Source organism: Bombus fervidus, chromosome 18 (assembly GCF_041682495.2).
Source record: "Bombus fervidus isolate BK054 chromosome 18, iyBomFerv1, whole genome shotgun sequence".
Taxonomy (NCBI): Eukaryota; Metazoa; Arthropoda; class Insecta; order Hymenoptera; family Apidae; genus Bombus; species Bombus fervidus.
This window is the reverse complement of record NC_091534.1, coordinates 7,319,477-7,347,043: the sequence shown is the minus strand read 5'-3', so window position 1 is coordinate 7,347,043 and position 27,567 is coordinate 7,319,477. Positions and strand designations below refer to the sequence as shown.

At 45.5% G+C, this 27,567-nt stretch overlaps 1 long non-coding RNA gene across 3 annotated transcripts in view; it reads right to left on the bottom strand.

Annotated features, from left to right (window-relative positions):
• Positions 1-27,567, bottom strand: part of LOC139996411 (uncharacterized) — a 283,455-nt gene that overhangs the window by 169,009 nt on the left and 86,879 nt on the right. For all 3 annotated transcript variants that reach the window (XR_011802229.1, XR_011802228.1, XR_011802230.1), the window contains exons 4-5: positions 17,787-17,873; positions 688-767 (exon numbers count right to left, since the gene is read on the bottom strand). This is a non-coding gene — a long non-coding RNA (uncharacterized lncRNA). The remainder of the gene's footprint in view (positions 1-687; positions 768-17,786; positions 17,874-27,567) is intronic.

Here is a 27,567-nt window from a genome sequence, read left to right as displayed (position 1 = left end):
ATAATTTACTTATAATAATTCTCAATGAGAATTGATTGTAAAATATTCCCAAATAAAAAGAGAAAAGAACGAGAGATTTCATTGAGTTCGATTGTCATAAAAATTTCCTGTAACTTGAATCCTATAGCGACAATGTCTCTGAGCTATAATACTGAAGATATATTAATCGCTTAACGTACAAAGACGTCTGGCAGACGGCGTATATCATTTTAAACGTGGACGTTTAGGTGATGCCAAGAATTGTACATAATTTTACGTTGGCCTACATTAAATGGTATTTTTAGTAGACGTAGAGTCCTATTTCGCTTGTGTGTCAACCGGTTAATTATAAATTTTTTATTTAAACTTTCATCTCGACTTTCTCCATAGAAATATGCTGAACGTACTGTTACAATGATCTTGAGGTGGAAGACATCTGAACGATCCATACAGACCTACTGCTTTTTGCAAACTTTGTATCCTTTTTTTAATTATATCAAAAGATCGACGCGATTAATAATAATCGAACAACGTTGCTTGGATAGTTCGAAGAACAGGATTCGCGAATCGTTCCAAGATCAACGTGGAAGTCATTTGAAAGGAACAAAGAAGATTATAGATGTTCATAAAAATTCCAACTTCGATGGAGGAAAGAAAAAAGAGATTGGTCGCGAGAGGAAATGACAAATTAAACAAGCTAATACAAACCTTGTATGCTGCGGATATACCGAGACCTATGAAACGCAAAAAGCGTCCAGCGGATCTCACACACACGCGCGCGCATCACTCTGAAATAAAAAACAAAAACTAAATTAGAGAAACACGTGCCATTAAGAAAACAGCGTTAGAGAAACTCGCTGGAGGTCTGCTGGCACTGTTAATTCAAAAACCTTCCATTTTCTACTCTGCTCGACAAATTAATTACAAAATGTACACAATTAAAAAAGAAATGAAGGAAGAAACGCGAAAATTTTCGCACGAAGCTCATTGATAAAAATATTTCACAAGGTAATTACCAATGTAATATCATCGGTGGCACTTTCTTTCCGATTCCATGGTACTTTTTATAAACATATCGAAAAACCTACGTACATGTATTTTCCTCAGAAGCAACACACACCACGGTGAAAGATACCAAAATGCACAGCTTGCGAGTACGTTAGAAAAGAAAAGAAAAAAAGCTGGTGGACAAAAATATTGCGCAAAGGTAGCTGCTAATCCAATCATCGACGATGTTTCCTTCCCATATTGTTGCGTGTTTCTAGCGCATCCTTTGAAACCACCTATCGAACAACCTATGTATACGATCCCATGGGCAATGGAACCGGCGTTCTTTAAAAACACCCACGCGGCGATATAAATCAAAGTAAGTGCGCGTAGCGTTCGACTCGTGGACAGAATGGCCGGAAGGTAGGTACATAAAACGGGAGCAGGGGAGTGGCAAAAGGATAGAAATAAAGCGAGAGAAATAAAAGACTGTTGATACATGCACGTACGTAGGTACTCGCGAGAGAAGGAACGTCGGCCGCTTCTCGGCCCCGTCTGACGGCCAAATCGAGCAGCAAGAGACGCGGCAGCACGTGCTTCTCCCGCATTACGAACCGTCGCAGGAATGCGGTCTGCAAACATACAGGTTAAGGGACTCGTGCGAGCCGGCCGAGCTCGTAAATCACTCAACGATCGTAATCGCCGGGTTCCGCGTATACATTCGCTAAACATCGTGTTGCTTTCGGGGCGAACGTGTGTGCGAGACACTGTTCCGTTTACCGGCGTAAGAAATCACTCGGGGACCACACAGACACGCGCGCCTCCTCTTCTGCTTCGAGAGTTGCGGAAGGTAATGGACTCGCGTCATTCAGCGTCACGTCCATGGATTCTCTCAACTTTCTCGATCAGCGTGAAACGTGGTGCATCGTTTGTCTGGTCGCGCCACTCGGTTCACCCGGTGACTCACTCGCTCGTTGCTCCATTTTATTGCATACGCGAGATCCAACCGAGGCAACAGCTTCGGAATTTCTTTAAGGAGAAACCGTTCCGTGCAAGTGGCTCGGATTTCCTGGCAGACGTAGAATTTCTAGCAGCCAGATTTCCAACCTCCTCTTCTTCCTCGAATATGTACTTTTGTCGGCGCTGTTGTTGCCGTAAATTCGTTCCTTGTTGGTTGGTCTAGTTCGCGAGAATTGCTTTGTTTCGTTCGAGCTTGTGTGTTGCTCTTTCGGCACGACGACCCAACTAATTTGTTGCTGCGCATGAGTCATAGGACGATTTGGACCGAGAGTGACTCATGTTGTTGTTTTGCCTCGGAGTATCAACGCCGTTTCGATACACGAGATTCAAAAGTAAACAAACTCCGGACAAAACAATATCGCTGCTACGTACAACCGTCGACCGGAGTCAAATTCCCGGTATCCCCCTCCCCCTGACTAGTAAAAATAGACGAACATGGTCTCTAGGACGATCATTATCCGGTATCATTATAGCGAGTAGCACTGAGATTTTTAAATGTACCCGACTATTACAAGTATTCAGTTGTTTCGTCATTTAAATCAACACGTTTAATATCCACCAGAAATTTTTCCATCTGCGTCGTTCGTGCATTTCACGAAATTTAATAGCATCGTTTGTGTCCAATGTTGTTCTTCTGTTTGATAATTGGAATATTGAATAAATAGTGAGAGAATAAATATGTGATAAAATTGGAATAATTAATTTCAAACTGAAAGTGACATTGTTTCCAGAAGTATAAGAAAAATTCAACCACATTAGTCTAACACAAGTATTTTAACATTTGACTAGCAATTGTTATAGTCCACATATGTACATGCATGGGAAAATTAAAATATTTCTATTAGTGTTACGACGATATTACTATACTTCTCGACACTCTCTTCGACTTGCAATTCCTTTATCTTATATCGACATAGCACAGCATGATAATACACTAACCTCATCCATCGAAACGTCTCCATCAAACTTGGTCAAACCTAAAGACTTTCATAGAAAGACTAAAAAGAAGACATAAGAAAGAAATAGAATAGCCAAATTCAAAAATGGTACCCTGTTGGGGGTAGCCATCCACGTGTTATTTAGCAATTGAGTTAGAAAAATTTACCAAATGTCCAGCTGGATAAATTGTAAAGTACAAATTAAATAATAAAAGTAAAAAAAAAGAAAACTTTGGCTACTTAAAATAGCCAAACTCGAAGATGGTATTCCGGTGGGGGTAGCCATCCACGTGTTATTTAGCAATTAAGTTAGAAAAATTTACCAAATATCCAGCTGGATAAATTGTAAAGTACAAATTAAATAATAAAAGTAAAAAAAAAAGAAAACTTTGGCTACTTAAAATAGCCAAACTCGAAAATGGTACCCTGTTGGGGGTAGCCATCCACGTGTTATTTAGCAATTAAGTTAGAAAAATTTACCAAATGTCCAGCTGGATAAATTGTAAAGTACAAATTAAATAATAAAAGTAAAAAAAAAGAAAACTTTGGCTACTTAAAATAGCCAAACTCGAAAATGGTACCCTGCTGGGTGTAGCCATCTACGTGTTATTTAGCAATTAAGTTAGAAAAATTTACCAAATGTCCAGCTGGATAAATTGTAAAGTACAAATTAAATAATAAAAATAAAAAAAAAGAAAACTTACTTAAAATAGCCAAACTCGAAAATGGTACCCTGCTGGGTGTAGCCATCCACGTGTTATTTAGCAATTAAGTTAGAAAAATTTAGCAAATGTCCAGCTAATTATAATTTTAAATTTTAGTTTAAATTTAAATTATAAAATACAAATTAAATAATAAAAATAAAAAAAAGGAAAACTTTGGCTGCTTAAAATAGACAAACTCGAAGATGGTATCCCGGTGGGTGTAGCCATCCACGTGTTATTCATCAATTAAGTTAGAAAAATTTACCAAATATCCAGCTGGATAAATTTTAAAGTACAAATTAAATAATAAAAATAAAAAAAAAAGAAAACTGGCTGCTTAAAATGGACAAACTCGAAGATGGTATCCCGGTGGGAGTAGCCATCCACATGTTATTTGGCAATTAAGTTAGAAAAATTTAGCAAATGTCCAGCTAATTATAATTTTAAATTTTAATTTAAATTTAAATTATAAAATACAAATTAAATAATAAAAATAAAAAAAGGAAAACTTTAAAATGGACAAACTCGAAGATGGTATCCCGGTGGGGGTAGCCATCCACGTGTTATTCATCAATTAAGTTAGAAAACTTTACCAAATATCCAGCTGGAAAACGTCCAATTGTAAAGTACAAATTAAACAATAAAAAAAGAAACAAAATAGCAAATCCTACGTCAACATCTTCGTCTCCACGAATACTACGTCCCTGGTCCTCGAACCTGAACTTCCTCCACCCGTGACACAGAGATAAATACGCTAACCTCAGCCATCGAAACGTCTCGATCAAACTGGAGCAAAGGTAAAAAATGGCCCTGGCGCCGAATAGCAAATCCTACGTCAACATCTTCGTCTCCACGACTACTACGTCCCTGGTCCTCGAACTTGAAATTCCTCCACCCGTGACACAGAGATAAATACGCTAACCTCAGCCATCGAAAAGTCCTGATCAAACTGGAGCAAACGTAAAAAATGGCTCTGGCGCAGAATAGGAAATCCTACGTCAACATGCTCGTTCCTACACGACTACTGCGTGCCTGGGCTCGGCCTTGAACTTGAAATTCCTGCATCCACGGCGCATCACGATAAAGCAGCGCAGGTTACCAAGGCATGCCAGTGTCCTCTATGGCAGTCTCGTAAGCAGCAAGCACACGGTGAGCCGTTGCTGCACCCGCACGGATTCGTGATGTTTACAAACGCGAGCGGGAAGGATGAGGGCAGACGGGTCTGTTTAAAGGGCGGGTTAAACGGAGGGATGAAAGCGGTTAGACAAAGATGGAGAAAGAGGAATGTGGAGCGAGGAATCCGTGGGACGGCAAGAGTACAGCGGATTGCGAGCGGAGGTGGAGGAGATGGTTTGAGGAGGATAAGGCGAAGGAGTACGGGGCCAGAAGGCGTGCAGTTAGACGCGGAACGGAACTGCAACGGAGCAGAAATGTTATCATAAGCGTGGTGAACTTGACCTACTCCATCGAGTGGTCTCCTACAACCACCACCAGCACGATGATATGAAGTTACGGGCCGCTCGTGCGAACCCGTAACACGATAACAGCTGTTGCATACCTCTCGATTCGCGGGACAGCAAAAGTTTCGACGATCGCGTGCCACTCTCACGTACACACACCGTCGCACGCAGACAACGCGAACGCGTACACGCGTCTCTACAGACAGAGAGAAAGAGTCCACGTTCCTGCTCTCCCTCTCATTCTCTTTGCCTCATTTTTCTTTTTTTCTTTTTACTCTCTTTCTCTTTCTCCGTCGCGCTTTCTCCGGCTTTTTCCCAGCTCCCAGCAGACACGTTCGCGCGTACACGAGACACTTGGCGTATCCAGAAGCGGGTATTCCATCCACGTCGATCACACGAGAAACCGCACGTGCCCCGTAAGGATCAGCCGATAGAGGGGCAGGAAAAAGTGGTTGTTTGGAACCGGGGGCTGAAGGATCTCCTTAGGGCACGCCTAACCTGGGCAAACGTGACTGACTTGGACGCGAACGTACGTAGAACGGCGTGCCGGTGATGGCGTTGCGTAAACGTCGATGGCGCGCCTCGATTTGTCTCAATTTGTCGCTAGTCGGAAATTTGTCGAGAGGTTAATTGGAGTCTGAAAACTGTTTAAAATATTGATCGCGTGCTGGCGTGTTTGATTACGGATGATTGATGACGTCTGCCGTAAGTGCGGCCTGCTGGCGGTTTTTTCCGAAAGTTATTTACAGGAAGCAATTGTAGTTGCTCTGTGCAGGGCTTATGAACTTTCCATTGGATTCCTCTTTTTGCTCGTCAAATATTTCCAAACAGGACAGCGTCCTTTCGTAGCTTTTTGTCGCTGCTGTACAGCAGTACTGTACTGTACTGTACTGTACTGTACTGTACAGCGTAGCAATTGTTTCAAGAGTTTCAACGGAGAGTTGACGACCTTGGAACAGAGGGAAATTATCATTTTGACGTTGCAGACGTAAGGAAGTTTCGTCTACGGAACTTGCACGATACGAAAGGGACCGTAACACCGCAACAATCATTTTTCTAAATGAATATTTATTGTCACAGTAGAAATAAAAGCTAGAGCTTGCCATTGAGAAGATATAGATGGCTATAAAAATATGCAGAAACCATTCGCCAAAGTTTTCGCAAATGAAATCATTTTACGTATCTGCAAGAAACGCTGACGCTTATCGACGACAAACGATCATCGATGAATCTTTATCTTTGTAAGAATATTAAGAATCGTCCTCGCTTAATACGACAGGAACGATATCACAGAAACATCAAGGACGCAAGATCGAATAAAGAAGATCCTTTCTAAGGAAAAAGATCTAAAAATTCTAAAAAAAAAGATCTAAAAGATCTAACTTCTTTCGTGCAAGCTGCTTTAGGTTCTTTCGTTTTTCGATACCTTTCGTTAAAAGTACTACGTTCTTTTAGGAAATTACTTTTTAGGAACACGTTTAACGGAGAAGTTTCTAAATTAATATTTGCAGCGATTATAAAGCATAGTTGACCCAATTAAAATTTCACGTGTTATAATAGAAATTTGCAAAGAGCTGAAACAGCTACAGCATGTTATTTACAACGTTGATCGGGTTATGGTGAATAAATTTAGAACGATGATAGCAGCCAAGTAAAACGTAAAAATCCTCCTACATATTAAATCAGACTCGCGTCCTGAGCAACCCGCAGGGACAAAGATAAATCCCACTAATGGATTTCCTCCCATTCTATTTCCTTTCTCCTTTCTTTCTACTCTTTTGTATAACGACAATACAATTTTCGTACATTCTGAAATAATTTCCTACGTATTCTACCCTTATCACTGATCATCTCTCGTGATTGACGATCAAACTTGAAAGGTATTTTAGCGTGTTGAAGTGGTCATCGAAACAGCTGTGCAATTTATCGAGCTGTGTCCTTGCGATATCGGCGGTGGAACTTGCCCGTAGAGAGTTGAATTTGAAATAATAATTGGAATTTCGTAATGGGAAAATTTAGAAGAATAGTAGCTTCGAGGAACGAAGATATTTTCTGGATTAAAAGAAGAACCGATTCAGAGAATTGCCTGTTTATGTATTAGATCGATGTAGGTTTATGGGATAGCGTGTTCAATGAGAAGCAAAATAACGCGATACTTTGTGTTGAAGCGGTCGTCACTTCTAAGAAATCTCTACGTCTGGTCTTTGAGTTTCCTCGAGCATCGAAGCCACCGATAGCATAAACAAAAGACTGGGTCAAAGGCAGACCATAAACAGTACACAGGCAACGTTGGCTTCAGGGTTTTCAGTCATAGGGTAACACTGCTAGCGCGCGGATCTGGATCAGCTCAATTATATTCCCATTTGTATTTACACTTCAGTATTTAAAAATATATATTTTCTGCCTTGCAATTTATCCACGCGTCCTTTTGTATTCACACACATCTCATGAGCTCAACATAGCGCAAGAAGCAACTCGAATCATCGACAAGTCCACTTACACGTACAAAATTACAAATACAAAATGTTGGTCAACCACAAAGTCTTCCAACTACCATCGTCTGAAATGCTGTACACGTAGGTGTGATAAGCGCGAGCAGGATAATCGCTGCATCTGGTGCTGTAAACTAAGAGGAGGAGGATCCGCGCTCGTACGCAAAGTGCAACAACCTGTTATACAAAGCCTACGCGAACTAACGTCAGCGACATGACTCATTGTACGATGGCCCGACAGCGAAAGAAAGCGAAAGCTGGAAGACAGATTGAGACCGTGGAACGGGCAAAAAAGTAAAAGTGAAACCGCTGGACCCAAGGAGACCTGCGGGGATCGGAGACAAGGCTCGGGTTCTCCTTTAAAGAGGAAGAGCAGAAAAAGACGAGACAGGAGGAAGGAAGGATATCTCAATAAGACATCGATTGCTCATTAGTATCACGAGATTGCCTGCTCTCCTTCTGCGCTTTATCCGCCGTGTATACAAGGAGTCGGACTTCTTTATCGTTCAGCAAGACCCTTCGACTTTCCTCTTTCGAACGGGATAAACTTGACCCGGTAAAGATCGCGTTTATCGTCACAGCTACGTACACTCGCCAACATTCGTATTTCTTGGTAATTGGAACTTGGTACTTGGCAAAACCAGAATGTTTTGTAGGGAGCGTATAAGTTTAGCGCGCAACTAATGTCACATCGTTGAACGTTGAGGACAGTGAGAAAGATACGACTTAATTACGAAATCAAACAGCAGTGATCATTTCGACGTGGAACTGGTTGAATTTGAAAACTGCTCTTCTGTAAGAGAACGTAGAGAAGATTAGAAACAGGAAGCTCGTTTCCTATCCTACACACGCTAACACTCGTAATCCACCTGTCCCTGCAATTGGAACCAGCCAATCCTCGGAAGGGACGTAGTAAAAATTCGAAACAGCAACCTGGCTTTCCACTAAAAATCATCGAATCATCTATACGTGGAGGAAATATTATTATCCATGTGATAGCCAAATCTTCAGAAGAAAGCTCCTTTTCGATGGAACCACGAAGAGGAGAATTCGCACCTATTAGAGACTCGCATAATCCTCTTAATGGGAATCGGTTAATCTCGAGAGGAGACGTGGCAAAGGTGAGGAACAAGAAGCTGCTGTGCGAATAAACTCGGTGAAAATCCTATACACACCGAAACTCATAGGTTAGAGTGTACTTAGCCGTGTAATCGGAAGCAGCGGATCTTGAGGAGGAAGCCGGTAAAGATCGGGAACAGGACGTGCAACAAGGAAGTCGTACACGAAAGGGCAGATCACCGTCGATGTTTACAGGCAGCAGGAGCGATAAGCGGACCGGATTCCTGCAGCGCGCTGCCATCGCGATAAGCCCTTTACCTTCTCTCCGTCTCTTTCTCTTCTCTTGGTTGCTCTTTTTCCCGGCAGTCGGCTCGTTCTCTCCATCTCTGTCTGTGCTATGGTGGCGCGGTCGTGCCGCGAATCTGGAGCACCAGGTATCCGCTAACGAACCGTGCAAACGTGTCAGCCGGTGCTCGTACCGGGCGCACACAGTGTCGCGTGCACACGGAAGTGCATATAAAGCATACACGGACACACGCGTGCACCGGCGTGGTCTCGACGGTAGTTTACCTCGAACCAGGCAAGTTCACCTACATTCGCGTGGGGTGCCGCGCCGCAGAGGGAGAAGATTAAAGAGGGATACTCGGCCGGAGGTAGAAAGAGAACGAGGCAACGAGCTGAATGAACGGCCGACAGAGGGAAGAAGAGAGCAAAGGGAAGAGCGAGGGATGGGCAGGGTGGCGACAGGGGGGAATTTAAACCGGCATTCGAAACTTCGCAAACCCCTTATAGCGACCTCGCCTACCTGTTATCTCGATCAACCATCGATCGGTGGTTACTAACGAAAGAACGACTTTAGTCGTCCTTCCTGCCTCCTCCTCGCCCTCCTGCTTCTCCTTTCTCTCGCCCTTCTTCCGCGTTCCTCGTCTTTCCGCGTTTCACCGTCTTCCTCGTTTTCGAACAGCCGCCTCCGTCTTACCCGGCGCTTTGAACTTGACCCAGTGAACGAAGAGAAGAGCCCGCAGCACAGGACGACTGGAATATTTCAGTTCCAACGAGCCGTACCGTATCGCCACCCTCGCGAACCAGCTCTGCCTTGCCGGGTACGCCACGTGTGACACGAACCCCGAGGTATCGAACGACTTTTAGCCCGTCGAGGGAATCTTTCTGACTCGATCGAGCGTCTGCTCTCAGTCAGCGAAGCGAAGGATTATTCCGCTTGTATCGCCTTTCAGCTCGCTGCTGCCTCGTCACGCTGGCTCCTTCCAAACTGCCGTTTAGCTTCACTAAGCTACCGGCGGATTCATGAAATTTAGAAATTCTCGTTCGGAAACCAGCAGCCTCTCTCGAGTTTATAGCGCCACCTTCTTCCAAGTTGCTCGGCTACGCCGTTGGGTAGGTTCGTTTGAAGCTACCAGGGAACATTTCAAAGTGGTGGAAAATAATTCATGGAAAATAATTAATGGAAGTGGCGGTTACGAATCTCGTTTCTACCCTGTGGACGTTTAGCGTCTAGATCTAAGGACGTGAACGTTTGCTGAGTATGAGACATTGTTAAATACTCGAAGAAATACGAATTTCTACGAACGTCATTCGTACGAGCTACTGATTGCTACTCGTTCGATGAAAATGAATAATTCCAAGCCGCGTTTAAACTCGATAGGACTGCGAAAGGGTTAGGCGAGGGTTGCTTCGATTCTCCGCGAAACTTCCGCAGGCTGGAAGTTTCGTTATGAGATACACAGCTCGTTGGAATGATTTAGAGTCGTATTATCGTAGATTTTCGGCGGACGAGGGGTAGATATGGTGACTGTGCACGAAACTGTGTCTTGGAAGTAGGCCAGCTGGGACAAGCGTATGAATCCTTAATACCTCGGTAGAATGATGCGACACGTACTAGATTTCATTATTATTTCACACGCTATGCGGTAACTTTAAATTATTATCAATTGTTTTCAACTTATCTCGGCGTATTTGTTGCCAGATTCGTAGCAATTACCTAACTTTCTTTAGCGATAGACAAAAGAACGCTACGTTTAACAAGTTTCGTTGAATCGTAGATCTTCTAACTTACCATGTTTGTACATTGCTCAAGGACTCTCATTTTCAAGAAGGAAACACTCGTTTGCCGCTCTGGCGAGAACGTTTTCCACCGCTGTCGGATATAGTTGGCAAAGATACTTCGCCGGAAAAAAAATGCTCGGGTCAAGGAGACGAGATGTAGGACGCGACTAGGCTGAGTGGTGAAAAGGGTTTAAACATTGAAGATAACAGCAAGTTGGTTTTTAACTGCGAAGAATGCTACAGCCTGTAACGGACTGGACTATGCCACTGCCAGATTTAATGGTCACCGTTTCGAGTGCAGTTTACCTTTCTTATCCTGTAACGAAACTACGCGAGCAAATATAGGCGACTTTTTCATAGTGTTCTACGGTTCAGCAAGGTAACAGCCTGTGTATAACGCGTTAATCGTTCCACCATTTTGTCAGATGTTGTTCGATCGACACGTTACGATGAAACGTAACTTCTGACAACCAGATGAAGGTGATATAACTTGCGCTGAGTCTCCTTTTCAGCAGATTTCTCAGGAGAGAAAGCTTACGCGTTAACGTAGTCCGGACATCTGCTGCATCTTCTTTTTTTTTTTTCAATAATAACCGAAGATAACACTGCAAGTGCAAAGAAACAGATTTTTCAAGAGGAACAGACGACTTCGACCGATCGATCGACATTAACCGTCTTAACTGGTAATAGTTAATTAACTGGTACTGGTTGGTGGATCAAGTCGCGTATGGGAAGATACATTGTACTCCAGGTTTGTTCCATTTTTGTCTGTTAGCGTGTCTCGCTACATTGCTTCTGATCCTGACAGAGCTGTTCAGTAACTAGCTTCCAAATCGCCACTTATTTATCCTGTTTGACCCGACCTATTAAGAGTCAGCTACATCAAATGGAAGAGTCAAATTCCGACTCGACCGGGACATCGATCTGTCGGAGTTGCCCGCAAAATTCCAAACGCACGAACAGCCAACGACGCCAGGCTGTCCTTGTTCGTAGCAAGCGGCGTCTCTCGTTTCGCTCGAACTGTTAGGATCTCGCGTGGCCGGCAATCGTCTTCCTCGTGGCATCCTTGTTGCACGAGGAGGTGCGCGTCCGCCCAGTCCAGTCGCATTCCCGCTCGTTTCTTCCGTCTTTGTTGCGCCAGCTACCTGCTGGCTAAGTTGTTCGCGGCGATAAACAAAGGAAAATACCGGGGCTGGCTGAGCGCTGGGCGAGGAGAGCGGCGGGTGAAAGAGGAAGAAAAATAGCGACGGTGAGCCAGAGGGATGGCACGTGGAGGTCGGTGAACGTGGCCAGACGGTGAGCAGAGGGAAAGGGTATTTGTGTTAGCGAAGGCAAGGGGATGACGCGGCGGTAGCGAGCCGAGGAAGCTTCGTTGGATATCCATGCTTCTTGGTGGTCGTGATTGCGCGTTAGTCGTGGTGGTATTACCGCAAGAGGACGTTAGGAGAGAAAGATGCCGAGGGAGGAGGGAAAGAGAGGGTGTAATCGGCCGACATAACGGCCAAGCCTGGTGGCTAGACCGGGAGGGAACGAGGAAGAGAGAAAATAGAGGCACGTCAATGGGCGAACACGAGAGGGCCCGCCGTGAATGTGTGAATGAAGAAAGAGAAGCTGGGATCAGGCGGGGATGAATGGGTGCATCTTAGCAACGGCGCCAGTCAGCTGATATCCCTAGCCTGACATCTCTTTTAGGGAATCCCGCAGCCGCCGCATCTTGAATTTCAAATTAGCGGAAACTTACCCTCGTGTTTACGCGCCCGGTAGCATTGTCAGCGAGAAAGCGGCAGTCGCGCGTTCACGATGCTGCGATCGACGACCCGACGATTTGTATTTTTATCACGCCGACGTTGGTCCTTTAGAAACGTCGTCCCTTTAGAAAGAGGCAGCTACGAGATGGATGGGTAAGTGTCGTTCGAGTCGAATATCCAAAGAAGACGGTTGATAATGTTCGGGTTAATGACGTTAGATATCGTCAGTGAATCCTTCTGAAGAGAAAGAAACTACGAGATGGTTGATTAAATATAATACAAGCCAGTTATTTAACCAGATAATTAGGTTAACGACATCGATCAATGTACAAGTTAATGACGTTATACAACGATCCGTTTAATTGCTCTTATCTTCACCGTATCGATATATATATATATAAGAGCGTCCACGATCGCAGTTTTTGAAGAGGCAGCTACATGATCGATCGATAGATGAACGTAATCTCGCCGACCTATTTCTGCTGGAAGACTGAAAATTGATTCCGCAAAGAAGATTGGCGGGATGTAAATTCTAATTAACGACGCTAACAATCTCCTACAGAGAACTGAACCACAGAACGACGGGTACAATTCGAAGGACGTATGTCTGCGAAGAAATTGAATTGCGTTACGATTCGAGCAGTTGCAATGACCGGGATGCTAAACGTTACCGCAACACCATAACGTGATATCTGCAAGCACAAAACTAAACCGCAACCGCTAAAATTCACGCAGTCGATTCAACAAGCACGTTGAGTTACACAAATGATGCCCGGCCCTCCGCTAGACATAAAGTCGATCTTAAAACGCTCGTAAAACTTCACCGACCATTCAAGCTGCACGCGTACAAAGAAAATCCACGAGAGAGAGAGAGAGAGAGTGGATCGGTTATCGCAGCTGATCCTTCGCAAAACGATCACGCCTGGTGACGTAGTGGAACGATCGTGGCAGTCGCCTTTAAACAGGGCCATTGACCCTTCGCCGTAGGACCACGCGAGGAAAGGTCGTAGTAGCGGGAAACGATCCGTTCCATTCACGAACGCTCTAAGAGAGGCATTATCTCCCTACGACCCTGAAATTCCCGCTGCCCTCTGCCGCTCTTCGTCCTTGCGCGTCTGTACACTGATACGACGCCGTAGCAAACCAACCCCTCGCGTTCCCCGTCTAGCAGCCGATGAGTGGCGGCGCCTCCTCGCCTCAGCCCCGGCATCTTCCTCTCTACCTTACTTTATCGCCTGTAGGCGCCTGGCGCTTCTTTACGCCAGCGTGTGAAGCGTTAATAGCTGCTGTGAACCTGACCCAGCGGACGTGCCACACCAACACAAGCGAGTACCCTTTGCAAACCACTACAGAGAAAACGCTAGTTGTACGAGAGCCGCGTCATTACGGGCCGTGGCAGCCGAGCGTACGTCGTTACTGACGCCAGCCACTTCATTAACGAGCTGAAACTCGTGCAATTGGTGCAGTTTCTCAACTACCAGACCGGCTATATCGACCACGCACGCTCTCTGCCGCCCGTTTTCCCTTTCTATTTCTCGTCCCCTACGACTCCCGTGAAAGGGGATTAGTCCGACGAAGATCAACCTACTAATTAATCTGTCCGCTGCACCGGACAGCCTGTTTTTCTGCACTTTGCCTGTAGATGGTAGAAGGTCGAGATGGTGCGTGGTGATTTGACGCAGAGCCAGGACCCAGCGATTTGACCTACTGACCGAGATGAACGAGGGATACTTTTAACAGGGGCGTGTTCTTTCCTTTCTCTTGCAAATGAATTAAATCTACATGGGGTTCAAGTAGGATGAAGACACATCTAATCTGAACTGATTCGATCTCGTTGATCCTTACTAACCCTCTTCAGAGACAAATTTATTAGGACGCGGGACGAGCAATTGTTTCTTACTTTCCACTTGTGCGGCGTGTAGTTGCGAATGAGATAAGAAAGATAATATTGGAAACAGGATGGAGCGCAACACCGAGCATTCGCTAAACCGCGGCAAGTTAATTTAAGATTCGCACGGTTCCGACTGCTTACACCTTTTAATGATCTTCGTTTATCTGATAACGAAGAAGCGACGAAAACGTTGCCCCAGATAACAAAGTATATAAAAAGAATGTGAAAGGAAAACACGCGAAGGAATATTCTGCGAGGCAGAGCGAAAAAGAGCGAACTGCAAGGAAGCGCGCTATCAGAAGCACACTGGGAACCTGAAGAGCCACGAACGCGACACGCGACGATCACCGTGAAACCTACAAATTTAAAACACCCGATTGTCCTGGCTCGAAACATCCTAAAGCCTCGATCCGCTCGACGGAAGCTGCCTCCTTTGACGAGGAACAAAAGGAAGCGATGCGAACGAACCTCGATTTGCCCGAGCTCCTACGTCCCTCTCTCTTGCTCCACGTTGGAACGCGAAAGCTCGCGTAAATCCCCTTCTGAATGCGGCGGCAACCCAGTTTATCGGCCGTAGGCGCCACAGGCGCTTCTTTATGCCGGCGTGCGAAGCGTGAATGGCTTCCGTGAACCTGAACCCGACCGACAAACCACCGTCGCCGCCAATGTCAACGGGACAGGCCGCCGTTAACCAATGTCAATACACCGGCGACGTGTGTCACCAACATGGACGAATCGGCACACGGACGACGTCGCAGGCGGCCGCGGCGTTCGTGGATTTGTTTAGCTTATACGGTGGCCTCGCTCTACAGCTTCGTGCGATACATCCGTGTAATACATACTTACACACGGCCCTGTTCCCCGCCACATAGAGGCGAAAGGCTTCTGTTTAATGCACGAGCGGTTGGGCGCGTGCCAGTTCTTTCTAGGGTCGATCCGTGTACGAGAAGAAAGATAAAGAGAGACAGGCAAAGGGAGAGGAAGGGAGAGAGAGAGAGAAAGGACGAGGAGTAGGTGGATTCCGAGTTAGACGAGAGGAAGCCAGACCTGATAGAGAGAAGCACGGGACACATAGCTAACGACCAGACCTGTTTTCTTTGACGCGCTATCTGTCACGTTTGATTACGATCGTAAATCTCGCGCTCTCATTACAAGCGCTACCCACGCGGCCTCACAGAAACGACACGTTAGAGTTCGTTTGGATCTCGCTTGATGAGCTCTGCTGCCTCTCTTATAGCTGGCGTTCTTCTATCTGGGCTAGTCGAGCGTTTTCGAAACGTAGGAAAGTTGGTTCTTGGAATTTTCATGCACATGATGGAAACACGTCGGTACATGGAGTAAGGTAGAGTTATCTTCGTGTTAAGTTCATTTTTATGACTCAGGCTGGTTGCAATATAGTATCAGAACAGGTGTATCGTAAGCTACGTTTGACTACCACGTGGTCGTTCTAAACCGTAACGTTCCCTCGGCTCACTTAGGTACTTCTGATCTACGGGTCACGTGACTCGCTTTTCAACGAATAATTTCTATCGTGTACCTATGTTAATAGCTTGTTTATGCCACGTAGCTCGTATCCTCGACCCAAGATGCAAGTACCAGAAACAGCCACGAACCTTATCGAGTGAGCGAAACGATCCAACAGTCGCAGACCCAAAGCTTCGAGAAGACCTGCATCGCTGTCCACTTTTTGAAACCTCCAAACCTTCCTCCGATCGTTCCTACGTTCCCAATCCGTAGATTAGGAACAGTCAACTCGATTTCCCTCTTTTCTTGATAAGCTTGACAAGCAGCACGCACGTTGTCTCGACCTCAGCGTCGCTGCACGAGCTGCTCTCTTCGCAGGCACACGCGAAGGTAAAAGTAGACTTACTTACGGGCAGGCGAGCGTTCTGTGTGTTCTGTGTGTGCGCGAGCACGTTCCAGCGCGACGGCTAAACAGACGGTAGAAGAATCCGTGCGCAAATCGCGGCCGCTGCGAAGGTTTTGTCCCGCGGCGTACCTTTCTCTGTCTCTGTGAAGTGGCGCGTGCCGCTGTTCACCAGCCAAGGAACGAGCACCGCGCGCGTCTGGTTTCCGATGGCGTGACCGAGGGGCCGAGATTTTCATTGAGGAACAATAGGCACATGACACCTGCTGAGAGCAAGCCTAGACCTAGATTACGACAATAATGCCTGGCTTCAGCCGGCCAAGCGGACGGAGCACGAACACAAGCGTCGCGGAGCGAAGAAAGACGGGGCCACGTGGTGAAGCAAAAGGGAGTCTGAAGGTGGACGAAGAGGTACCGTGTTGGCGGAACAGAAAGAGACGGAAACCGCCTGGCACGAGTCTAGGCACTGGGGCAATGTCACACCTAAGCTATTATTCTCATTCACCGCGGCCAGACTTACGGCAGACTAATAACCTGTCACCAACTGCCGCCACGGTTGCGACCAAGCCTCCTTCCGTTTCCTTCGTCTCTCTGTCCGTCTCTCTCTCTTTGTCTCTCTGCGTTCCTCTTTAACGTGTTACTGGCGACCCTCTTCTTTCTTCCTGCTTTTCATTATTCTATCTCGCTCTAATGGGATCCGTGTTGGTAGCCTGTGCGTGTGTACACGTCACCGTGCCGCTTTCCTCCCCCGCAGGCACGACACCGTCGAACCGTTCTCTTTTACAGCGGCACGAGCCACGGTCCCGACTATTTATGTAAACGTCAACTAACCTGAGGCAACCCTGAAGCAGGGCTATTAACTCGGCCGCGTGCCACCGCAGACGCGTGGTTTCCCTGCTGATGAGGCGGTCGAGCGCGGTTTCCGGCAAGAAAAATCACATTCCCGTTTGCTTTGTGCTGCTTCGTCCGCGCAACTCCGTCCGAGGGACAGAGGCAGAGAGATAGATATTTATGACTGTTGGGATGCTTCCCTCTTATTGGAAATGAAGAGTTTCTTTCCTTTTTCTTTTCTTTTTTTTTTTTTTTCTTTTTGAGGGAAGACCGCAGAGGAAGAATGCGGTGAGTCGAATTTCAAAATTCGGTACTTTGCCGGTGTGGAAACCGCATCCGATTGTAATTGCAGCGCCAGCCACTTTTTAAAAGCTTGTACTCATGACACGTCAGTTATCATTCACGTGTACCGTTATTTATTTCAAATTATTTACATCAATTATCATACACGTGGAAAATGAAGGCGCAAGCCAGAGTAACGCAGGTATATTTTTCCTTTCGGTGTCCTACACAGCTGTACATTCGATGCCAGTTATGGCGAGGAGCAAAAGGTCGAATCAAACCTCTCGTGTCGTAGCTAGACGGATATTTACGCGGATTAATATTCCCATTCACGCGATTGAAAGAGTAGAACCCGCTCGGAAATTTGCCTTAGCCAATGGATGTTATAATCGACAAGTACGCTTTGCGTGTGTTACTTTGTCTTTGAATTTTACGCAAGAACATAAAGAGAATAAAAATGGTACCTGATGCCGCATAGTCGCAGGTTGTCGCTGGTCGCTCGTGGGGTTCCGGTAAGGTGTCTTGGAGTTTCAAGGATTGTCCAAAGGAATCTGAAAAGTTTGGAAAATGGTCAGTGTACAAAGTTCGTTAGAGAATGGTATAGATAGGTTGGAGGGAAGTTTGAGATCGATGATGGGAACATAGGGAAAAAATTGGTATAGCGAAGAAGGTTGGAAGTTGGGCAAGTTAAATTGCTTTAAGTTGGGCTCGTTTTATTCAAAGACCAATCTCGTCCTCGAAGGCACTGTCGCGTTCCAAGAAAATTTCACCTAAAGATAACGAGCGGTTTCGTAAGATCCGTCGCAATTTCATAGTTGTTAGTAACTGCAGCTCCTTCGCGTTAAACGTTTCGTTCCAACTCCACCGACTCTTCGATTATTCAACCAAACGTGATAATGAAACTAATTCCCTGTCTGGTGGTTGTGAATGCACGTAAAACAATAGGTCCAGCACCTAATTCGTGAGGAACGAGCTAACTGCGAAGCATCACGCATACAACAGAGGCAAAAGGAGTTTCTCCAAATAGAAAACGACCGCGTATCCAGCGGCTACGAGATAAAGCACTGCCAAATAGCCGGTAGATCGAGCGTAATCCTTGGCCGGCCCATTCAGCCAGCCATTCAGTCATCAATTTAGCCCGGCAAGTTGCGTTCACGCTCGAAATCCCTCTAACGTATCAGCCTGGCCAAAAAGAAGACAGGTGACGGTCGTGCGAGTTATAACGGGGCATCGAGCCGGTTAAAAGCGAACTGACCTCGCGCAACCCTGAAGCGAGAACAAGCTATTAACGCGGCGTATGCCATTCATTCTTGCCTGGTTCCCCGATCGTTCGTCTCTGTCCCGCCGTTTACGCCGTCTCGTTTTCTCCTTTGCCCTGTTACGGTATACGTACACACACGGAAAACGACTGGCTGTGTCGTGGCTGATGGCCTAATAGTACATAGTTCGAAGCCATTCACGAGCCAATGAACGGCTGGCGGAGATGGTTGCAGGGGAATGGCACCTTTTGTGCAACTGCTTTCTGTTCGTGTTCCTGTCACCGTGATAGCAGAACGTGGTACAGTCGGTAGGAAAAATACGACAAGGTCGTGAACCGGACCCTTCGCTGCGCTATGACGACGTTTCGCGAGAGCGTCGATGGTGTTGATATTAGTAGAATTACGAACTGGGCAACGAAACCGCGTCAGGATTAAAGGCTTTCTGTGACAGACAGCTACTTCCTGACGCGATTCAGACGCGATACCTCTGCGTAGCAAGATTATAAGAAGAGTTTCAAAGCTGCGAAGTGGCTTCCCCACTGGTGGAACAACTGCTCGAGGCCTGAACGTGTCGCGTAATTTACTTCAAACTGTCGTAGTTTCAAGTCGAATTAGGACAGCAGCGTAATTTTTACAGCAGACTATGAAGCTTCTACTTGCACGTTTTACAAAGAATAATATGAAGAATATATAGAAATAAAATTTTGTTAATTGCACGATATTTCCCAAAGGCTATCTAAGAGACGATTAACAGTTTCATCTTGTGGCAGAAAAACTGACAAAACACGGTTTCCCTGGCTTCTGCGTGTCGACAGATTTACTCGGCAAATTCGAACGTCACGTACATTCAAATGTCAGGCTAATTTTACCGCTCATTGGCCGACATCGTGTTCGTTTCATCGACTATACACAGCGAACCAAAACGAAGAAAGAAAAGAGAACGAGCGGAGCTGATCGAGCACATGTACGTGACAAAGCGATGTTGGCGGAAAGGAGACTATAGGTTGGATAGATTAAAGGGAAAGAGAGGCTAGAAGGGGTGAGAACGCGATAAAGAGAGGGAGGTGAAGGACGAGCAGCCGCATGGCGTGGGAGAATCTGTGTAATTCGCCACGTGGTCGAGCACCCTGGGTCGTACCGATGTTACGGCTGCTTGATCGTCTATAATACCAGCGCAATCACTTTGCACGCCCTCCCGGTCGATATTTTTACCGCCAGCGGTTGATTTATGGTCGTCACGGTGTCTCGTGAGAGTTTGGCCAGTGAAACGATTCGCATAACGACTCGTCAACGAACAAATTTCGAATATTTCACTAATCGACAGCAAATACCTCTCTATTTAATTTTGAAACGCGTGAGACGTCGTTCTTTGTCCTCTTTTCTCTCCGAGTTTCCCGCTGCGTATACTTTTTAACTTGACTTTTCCGCATAGCTGACAGTCTTTGACAAAATGAATTTGTATCTCTCAGATGTTCCTCTGATGGTATCGGATGGTAGACTTGAACCTAGTGCTAGGATTGATGCCACCTCTATTCTCTAGCTCATTAAGCTAATAGCTACCTGCCTACGTCTACCTGCACGAAGGTGTACGGTTCTGTGTACCCAGTCACCTGTACGCGTGTGCCAATATTCTTTTCTTAACACCTGGACAACTGTGAGTTTGCCGCGCTCATAGAGCTTACAGGATCACGATCATTGCAGTCTTGGAGGCTTAAGATGTACCTTTCGTTCACCGAGATGTCACACGTCCGCCATGTTCAACGTCAACATAACCGAAGTCCCAAGTTCTACTTGTTCCACGAAACGCACGCAGACTCCAAGCTATTGGCCAAGTAACAACTCCCAATTGGACGAAGGGAATCTCCCTTCGTGCCACGAATTCCCTAAGAAAGGTATCCACCACGTGGTGTACTCGCATTCCTGCTGACCCACGTTCGAGCCTCACCTTCCATCCTGACGATCTTCGAACCAAACAGAAGCTGCCAGTCGAAAGACCAGCCTAGAAGATCGAAGTCGCTGAGCTTTGGCCAGCTGACGAGAGGACAGTGTCCTGAAAGGACAAGTGGCACGTGGCTCGGGCTGCGGAGATCGATCTTAGGATTAGACTGGTCGGTGGTGTGAGGCAAGGCACGACGACCGGATCGAAAGGTCCAAAGAAAGAAGGCAGAGCGAGAGAAAGCCGAGGAAGAGTAAGAAGGACAGCAGCGAGGTTGTAAGAGCACGAGACAGCGCGGAACAGGAAGAGCAGGACGAAGGAGGACGAAAGGGAAAAGAGGGTCGGACGACGGTGTACTCGGTGGACGTGCACCTGCCTCTCTGTTCTCTCTGTTCTTTGGGAGGGCGCGTGATATAAAGTGGCTGAGAGGAAACGTCGCGGCGCCAGAGGCAGCTCGACGACTAAAGGGAAACGAGCGGGATGGGGTGGACGGGCGGATGAGTGTGCGGGGGGCGAGGGGATGGAAAGGGAGGGATCGGGAAACTATTGACCACGTTGGGAAGCCGTTTAACCCCCACGGGAGGACGTGCACCGCGCTTACACACATACACAGAGAGAGGAGCGAGCGAGAGAGTTGCACAGGCAGACACACAATGGTCTCACGCACACGCAGCCCGCCAGCCCGTGTATACGTACACGTGTGAAACGAACGACGAGAGGCGGAGGCAGGAAGGGAAAGCATAAACGGTTCCACACAAGGAAGTTCATTCATGACTACGGAACTTTGGTAGGTGTGAGGTCTGCACGGACACGACCTAACGCCCAGTCACATCGTATTCGAGAGTACGCGCGTAGTACGCCGCCCTTTCTCTCTCTCTCTCTCTCTCTCTCTGTGTCTCTCTTTTTCTCTCTTTGTACGTTCTCTCGCTCTTTCGCTACTCCGACGATGTGTAGCGTCGTCGTAAGCAGCCCAAGGATAAAGAACCATTACGAAGGAAGATGGAAGCAGGTAGCTGAGAGAGAAGGGACGGGTGACATTGTTGTAAAGCGATAAGATAGAGAGCAGGCACGTCCAGAGCACCTGCATGCGAGCAAATCGCTGATCGGTATCGGAGGTCGAAAGTGAAATTCGCGTGTGTAATTATCGCGCGCCAGGTTACACGCGACCTGTCGACGGTTGAGAGTAGACGAGGATCGGGTTCGCTGGTTTCTTCCAGCTTGCGATAAGATACACGAGATACCTGTTCCGCTCGTGTAGGCCACCGTAGGCTTCTTTCCTTCTAAGCAATTTGCCTCGTCATCTCTTACAGAATTCGGTTACGAACGATTCTTAAACCAGTCCAGCTTTGACAGCAAATTATTCAAATTGTTGGTGGCGCGATGAGCACAGCAAAGTCCCGGCTATCCGCTTGATCGAAATTTTTCATTGTCCGAGCTGCTTCGACATTTTTAAACCAACACTACGACAGTAATTAATTAATTACGATATTACACGATCAAAAGTTTCCTATCGTTCTATTGCACATTTTATACAAAACTCCGTTACATCACCTCGGATAACCCAGCTTCTACTGCAACGAAAATTAAGTAAATCGCTTACACCAACAGCTCTCCAGTGCTATAGTTTTCCTAGCAGAATTTCCCATTGTTCTCTACATCAAACTACAGAAAGTTGTCTGGTACAATAGAGCCGACTATACCTTGCAGAATTCAAGATCGAATTCTCAGGTGTTCAAAGTTACAGTGATTCGAGTAAACCAACCCTGTTCGTTTAATGTAAACCCTGAATCGTGCGGTGTATCGTTGCTTTTAAATCATGAGCCAAGATTATGTTCTTAAAAGATTATCGTCGACTTGCTAATAGAGGAGAAAAATAAATAAGAAGTGCAGGTGTATTTATGGGAAAAAGAACGTCACTCATGAAGGCACTTTCATTTTAAATTGAACCGATAAATCACTTCTACGAGCGTTCTTCCCACTTCATAGACACTTTCGTTTATTGAAAGAACTCGAAGGAATATTTTTTCCTGTCCTTCGTAGAGTGACTCTGTCAGGTACCGTGATACGATCGTTGTAATTGTCCTATCTAATTACACAGCGTCGTTCAGAATGATTTGCGACTAGTAGATTCTATAGAGAATCATCATACCACCTTACTGTTGATGTCATTGGATGTACGTGAATACAAAGGAACATGTGCATAAATTGCAAGGTAGAAAATATACTTTAAATACTGAAGTGTAAATACAAATGGGAATATAATTGAGCTGACCCTGAAGCCAACGTTGCCTGTGTTTATGGTCTGCCTTTGACCCAGTCTTTTGTTTATGCTGTCGATGGCTTCGGTGCTTGAGAAAACTCAAAGGACAGATGTAGAGTTTTCTTAGAAGTGGATACCACGTCTTTTTCTTTTTTTTTTTTTTTTTTTTTTTTATTATTTGCGTTTATTTTACAATCAATTCTCGTTAGAGAATTTTAAGTAAATTTATCTGGCGTGGTACTATGACATGGTTAATAAGTGTTTATAGTATGTTTGAATCTAGTGCTTAATAAGATACCACGTAGAGCAAAAATGATAAAAGCTTGTCTCAGTAAACGAAGCATTGTAAGAGATAGTATTTTCTCTACCTTCGCCTATCTTAATCAGTTAATTAAGTAATTCGATGTTTAAGAAGGTGAAGTCGCTATCGGCGAGTGTAAGTGTTTGTACAGGTGCTTTTTTGGCAAAAATCGTCGCAAAGGGTTGAGATAAGTTGCGATAAGATAGAGAGCATCCGCTTCTTCGCTGTAAGTGTGAAGCGAAGTCGAGCTGAGCGAATTATCGATTAATAAACGTTGAATATCAAATAATACGAAGCATAATTTTTATTAAAAATAATTTGACCTATGCAACTTTGAGAATTTTTTTTGAGGTAAAATTTGTGACCAGAAACGTAAGTAGAACAGGAATGATCGACGCTGCGTATTTTGACACGCTGTTGTAACTCTAAACTTCGTTCTGGCATTGTCTCCTTGCTTTGCTCCGAACAAAGACAGCAACAAATTTTTAAGAAGATTCGACGTGGTCCCGAGAGACTTGTATAGCGTGTAATTTTTATTTATTATCGCTAAAACCTCTGTATCGCGCGTTTCATTTACGTCCTTCGATCTCGTCCTTCGTTTTCTCTCAAAGAAACAAACGAATCGACTCCGCTTTTTGGAAACTTGTCAATATCGCTGGGTGCTCGAAGTGACGTGGAATTTCAAGCTTACGAGGAAACGAAAATTACGGCGAGAAACCAACGTAAATAAAGATAAACTACAAGGTGCGCGTGACAATTACAAAGTTCCTCGTGAACGTCGTGAACGGAGCAGTTTATCGAAAAAACGAAGTTGTTTGTTAAAAAGTACAAGGCACAAAGGAAGGCGGCTGGTGATGGAAACGGAGCGAGCAGAATTTCTGGCCCGAGACTCTAAGCTTAATGTTCGAAAATCGTTTCCATACATTAGAATAAATAACGACGACACAATGGAAATTATAATTGCCGGTGAATCGAGGGGCTCTGTTGGATTCCACGTTAATGTAATTTACATGATATTGCAGTTCGTTGAGGTAAACCATCGGGCGTAGATGAATTAATCGATTTATTTTAATTTACGCGCTTTGTTCATTGAAATGTTACGCGAAATACTGTGCACGACGCTGTTTTACCATGCCGCTCAATGAATATCGTGAAAGTCGAGTCGAGCAGAAGCCGTAAAACGTTATGAACGAAGGAATTAGATCGGTAAACGATGTAAATGTAAAAAATCTTCGAGAGATTCTTCGCTAGAGGAAGGAACGTGTAAAAATTGCGTTGCGAATGCTGTGAGAGGAAATGACAAGCATCAGCTTTTAGACTGCTGTCGAAAGACGGAAGCACGATGTATGAATAAATAAATAAATAAATTTAAATATTCTTCTACTCGCCATGAGATAATGCATCGATGGAAATTCAAAAATGAGACACGCACTCTGAAACGAGTACCGTGTACGAGTACTTAGAAAAGTTCTAAGGAGATAAGGAAGCGCTTAGTCGGATACGATCGCTGCTTCTACTTGAATTTCTATCAGTATATTGCCTTTTTCCTTGGTTTTACTTTCTTCTTCAGAGAAGCTAATAACGTTGCTGGAAACTCAAGTTGGGATAACGATGCTGTCCGATCAAGCAATTCCTTATCTCCTTAAAACTTCCGTAAATATGCTGCTCCTTCAGACGCTTATTTACCTACGCGTGTATTTCATCCTTTTATCGTCTGAAATTCCAACGCAGTTTAAGGATTGTTCTATCGAGGGAAACTTATCGATACAATATAGAAAATTTGATTAGAATAATATGCACTTGGCAGAGAAAAATTACTGCGCAAGTTGGAAACGTTAGAAGGGAGAATTGCGGGAGAATGGCGCGCAATTTGCAGGAACTTGTGCAAGCGTTTATGTGCATGGAGGAAACGATAAATGCATTATTCGCGTCACAAGGATCGACATAATCGTCTGATCTGATCAAGCAATTCCTTATCTCCTTACAACTTCCGTAAATATGCTGCTCCTTCAGACGCTTATTTACCTACGCGTGTATTTCATCCTTTTATCGTCTGAAATTCCGACGCAGTTTAAGGATTGTTCTATCGAGGGAAACTTATCAATACAATATAGAAAATTTGATTAGAATAATATGCACTTGGCAGAGAAAAATTACTGCGCAAGTTGGAAACGTTAGAAGGGAGAATTGCGGGAGAATGGCGCGCAATTTGCAGGAACTTGTGCAAGCGTTTATGTGCATGGAGGAAACGATAAACTCATTATTCGCGTCACAAGAATCGACATAATCGTCGTCCTAACTCGAATAACGAAAATCTTCTCGCTACACGCGCGATGACTCGACCGAGTCTCAACTCAGTGGCTTGGACATTACCAAAGGTAGAATGAGCGAGCGAGAAAATTAGCAGGCGAGTTTATATTTTTCCACGACGAAAAGCACAACTTTAACGGAAGATTTATTTCCTTCGAAAGTTCGAAGAAGCAGAAAATCGCTGCTGCCTCGTTCGGTTTTGCTTCAGATCATAACACGAAGTGGTGTAAACGATTTCCTGAATTTTCGTTGCAACATTGCTACGAAGGTAAAAGTACGTTCTCGATAAGTTCGTAATTATTCACGGCACTCTATATAATAGCGCGTAACATGGACAAAGTACACGATTAACAAGCCAAACGTTGAACCAAACGACCCATAAAGATACACGAGATAGCATAAAATGGCCGTTAAATCGCGACACGGCGAGCAAATTGTTTGAAGCGTAGCAGCTTTTTCAGATGATCGCCAAGTCGATGAAGGTATCCCTCTCTGTATCCCTGTTGCTTGCACGCATCGCTGTCGTCGCGCTCTCCATCGTGCGACAGCCGCCTACCTAACGCCCTGTTACGATTCGCCGATTAACGATAATTGTGCCGTTACGGTGTTTCAGTGGCTCAAAGCGCGTGCAACGGCGTCCTGCCTCTCGTCCCTCTCTCTTTCACTCTTGCTCTATCGTTCACCAGGAGCACGCGGTCCAGGCGTTGATTACTGGGCGGCACAGCGACGTCGGCTAATAGCCCCACTAACTACCCGGAGCTCTGATTGTTAGGTTACGATCACGGTCTTTGAAACTCGCCCCACGCATAATAACTACCAGCTAGCAACGGGGATGAACCGTCGTTGGACCTACGGCTGCTCGAATCACACGCCGCGGACACGAGGCGCAGCACACTTTGGTGAAAGAATCTCGTGGAAAAGGAGAAACGTTGGCGCAATGATCTTCCAGGCTGTTGCAGAGGTTGCCCTCGTTTTATAAGAAAATAATAGCAAACTCAAGGAGCGAACCAGCAAATAAGACACGTGGACGAAACACGTAGAACAGCGCACGTTTGTGTCTGGAAGGAGTAGATAGAAAAACGAATCGACGGTATTATTATTTGACGAGGGAAGGGCGTAAAGAGCGGTCGATGGGGCGACCAGTGGAACGAAGTCGACAGGTTTGTTTTGTTGCAGCGTGCTTGAGAGCAGTTCGAGAGCCTTCACTGGCCATCGAGAGTTTGTAGCCAGGCGAACAACCGTTTAAACTCCGCTTGGATATCACTGACCTGCCCCCATATCGTAGCGACGTCACCTCGACAAACTGTTGGCCCACATGTACCGCCAGTTACGGGCTTCGTTCTCGCCCTTTCATCTCCTCGGCTTATCGACGTTTTACGCTGGCATTCCCTCCATTTATTTCGCAGCCTCGCGCCGTTACCAGCGTCGCTTCGTCGCCAAACGGATTGCCCTTCTTTGCCACCTAACGACCCAAGCTCTCGCCTTGTCTTTTTATCGCAGCAACGTGAAACGACCTTCCTCTCCTGTGTCCTGTCGTCCTGCGAGCGCGCGCCAATCGATAGGCCTTCCACTGTCAGAACGCTCGCAGCAACAATAAAAGTCGCGGGAACGTGGTCTGTACGAACTGCGATGTTCAAATTCTATTTGTCACGACGAAGAAACAGGTGTACGGGTTTCGCGCCAAAGTTGGTTACCTGATCGTCAACTTGTACTTGTATTTTCATGTTCCAAAAAAGTGATTCCATTTCGATGGATTTCGAGCTATCGAATGGTATCGATGCAGCGTAATCAGTCAAAGGCAAGGACAGTTGGACTGATCTACGAACTCAATCAGCGATTCGCGGAAAGCTCGGGTCAATTGGAAAAACCTCGAGAGTTATACGTTGTAAAAAGCACATATGTTGCAAAGTGTCTTATATGTCGGAGATGAAAGGACATCGGGGCCTTTCTTTCGCAATGTTTGGGAAGGTCCCCGACACTTTAGTCCAGACTTTTTATTGTAGCCGTACTTAAACAACAAAACTGAGAAATAGCTGTTTATGAGTTAAGTCAATTATGTTTGCCCCAGATTTATGACAATGGGCTTGGGCTCGGAGTGACATAACGGGTCGCTGAACGTAGCCACGTCACGGGAGGGACGTGTACCTAACAGAGGTATGAAATAATTAAATAACTCTCC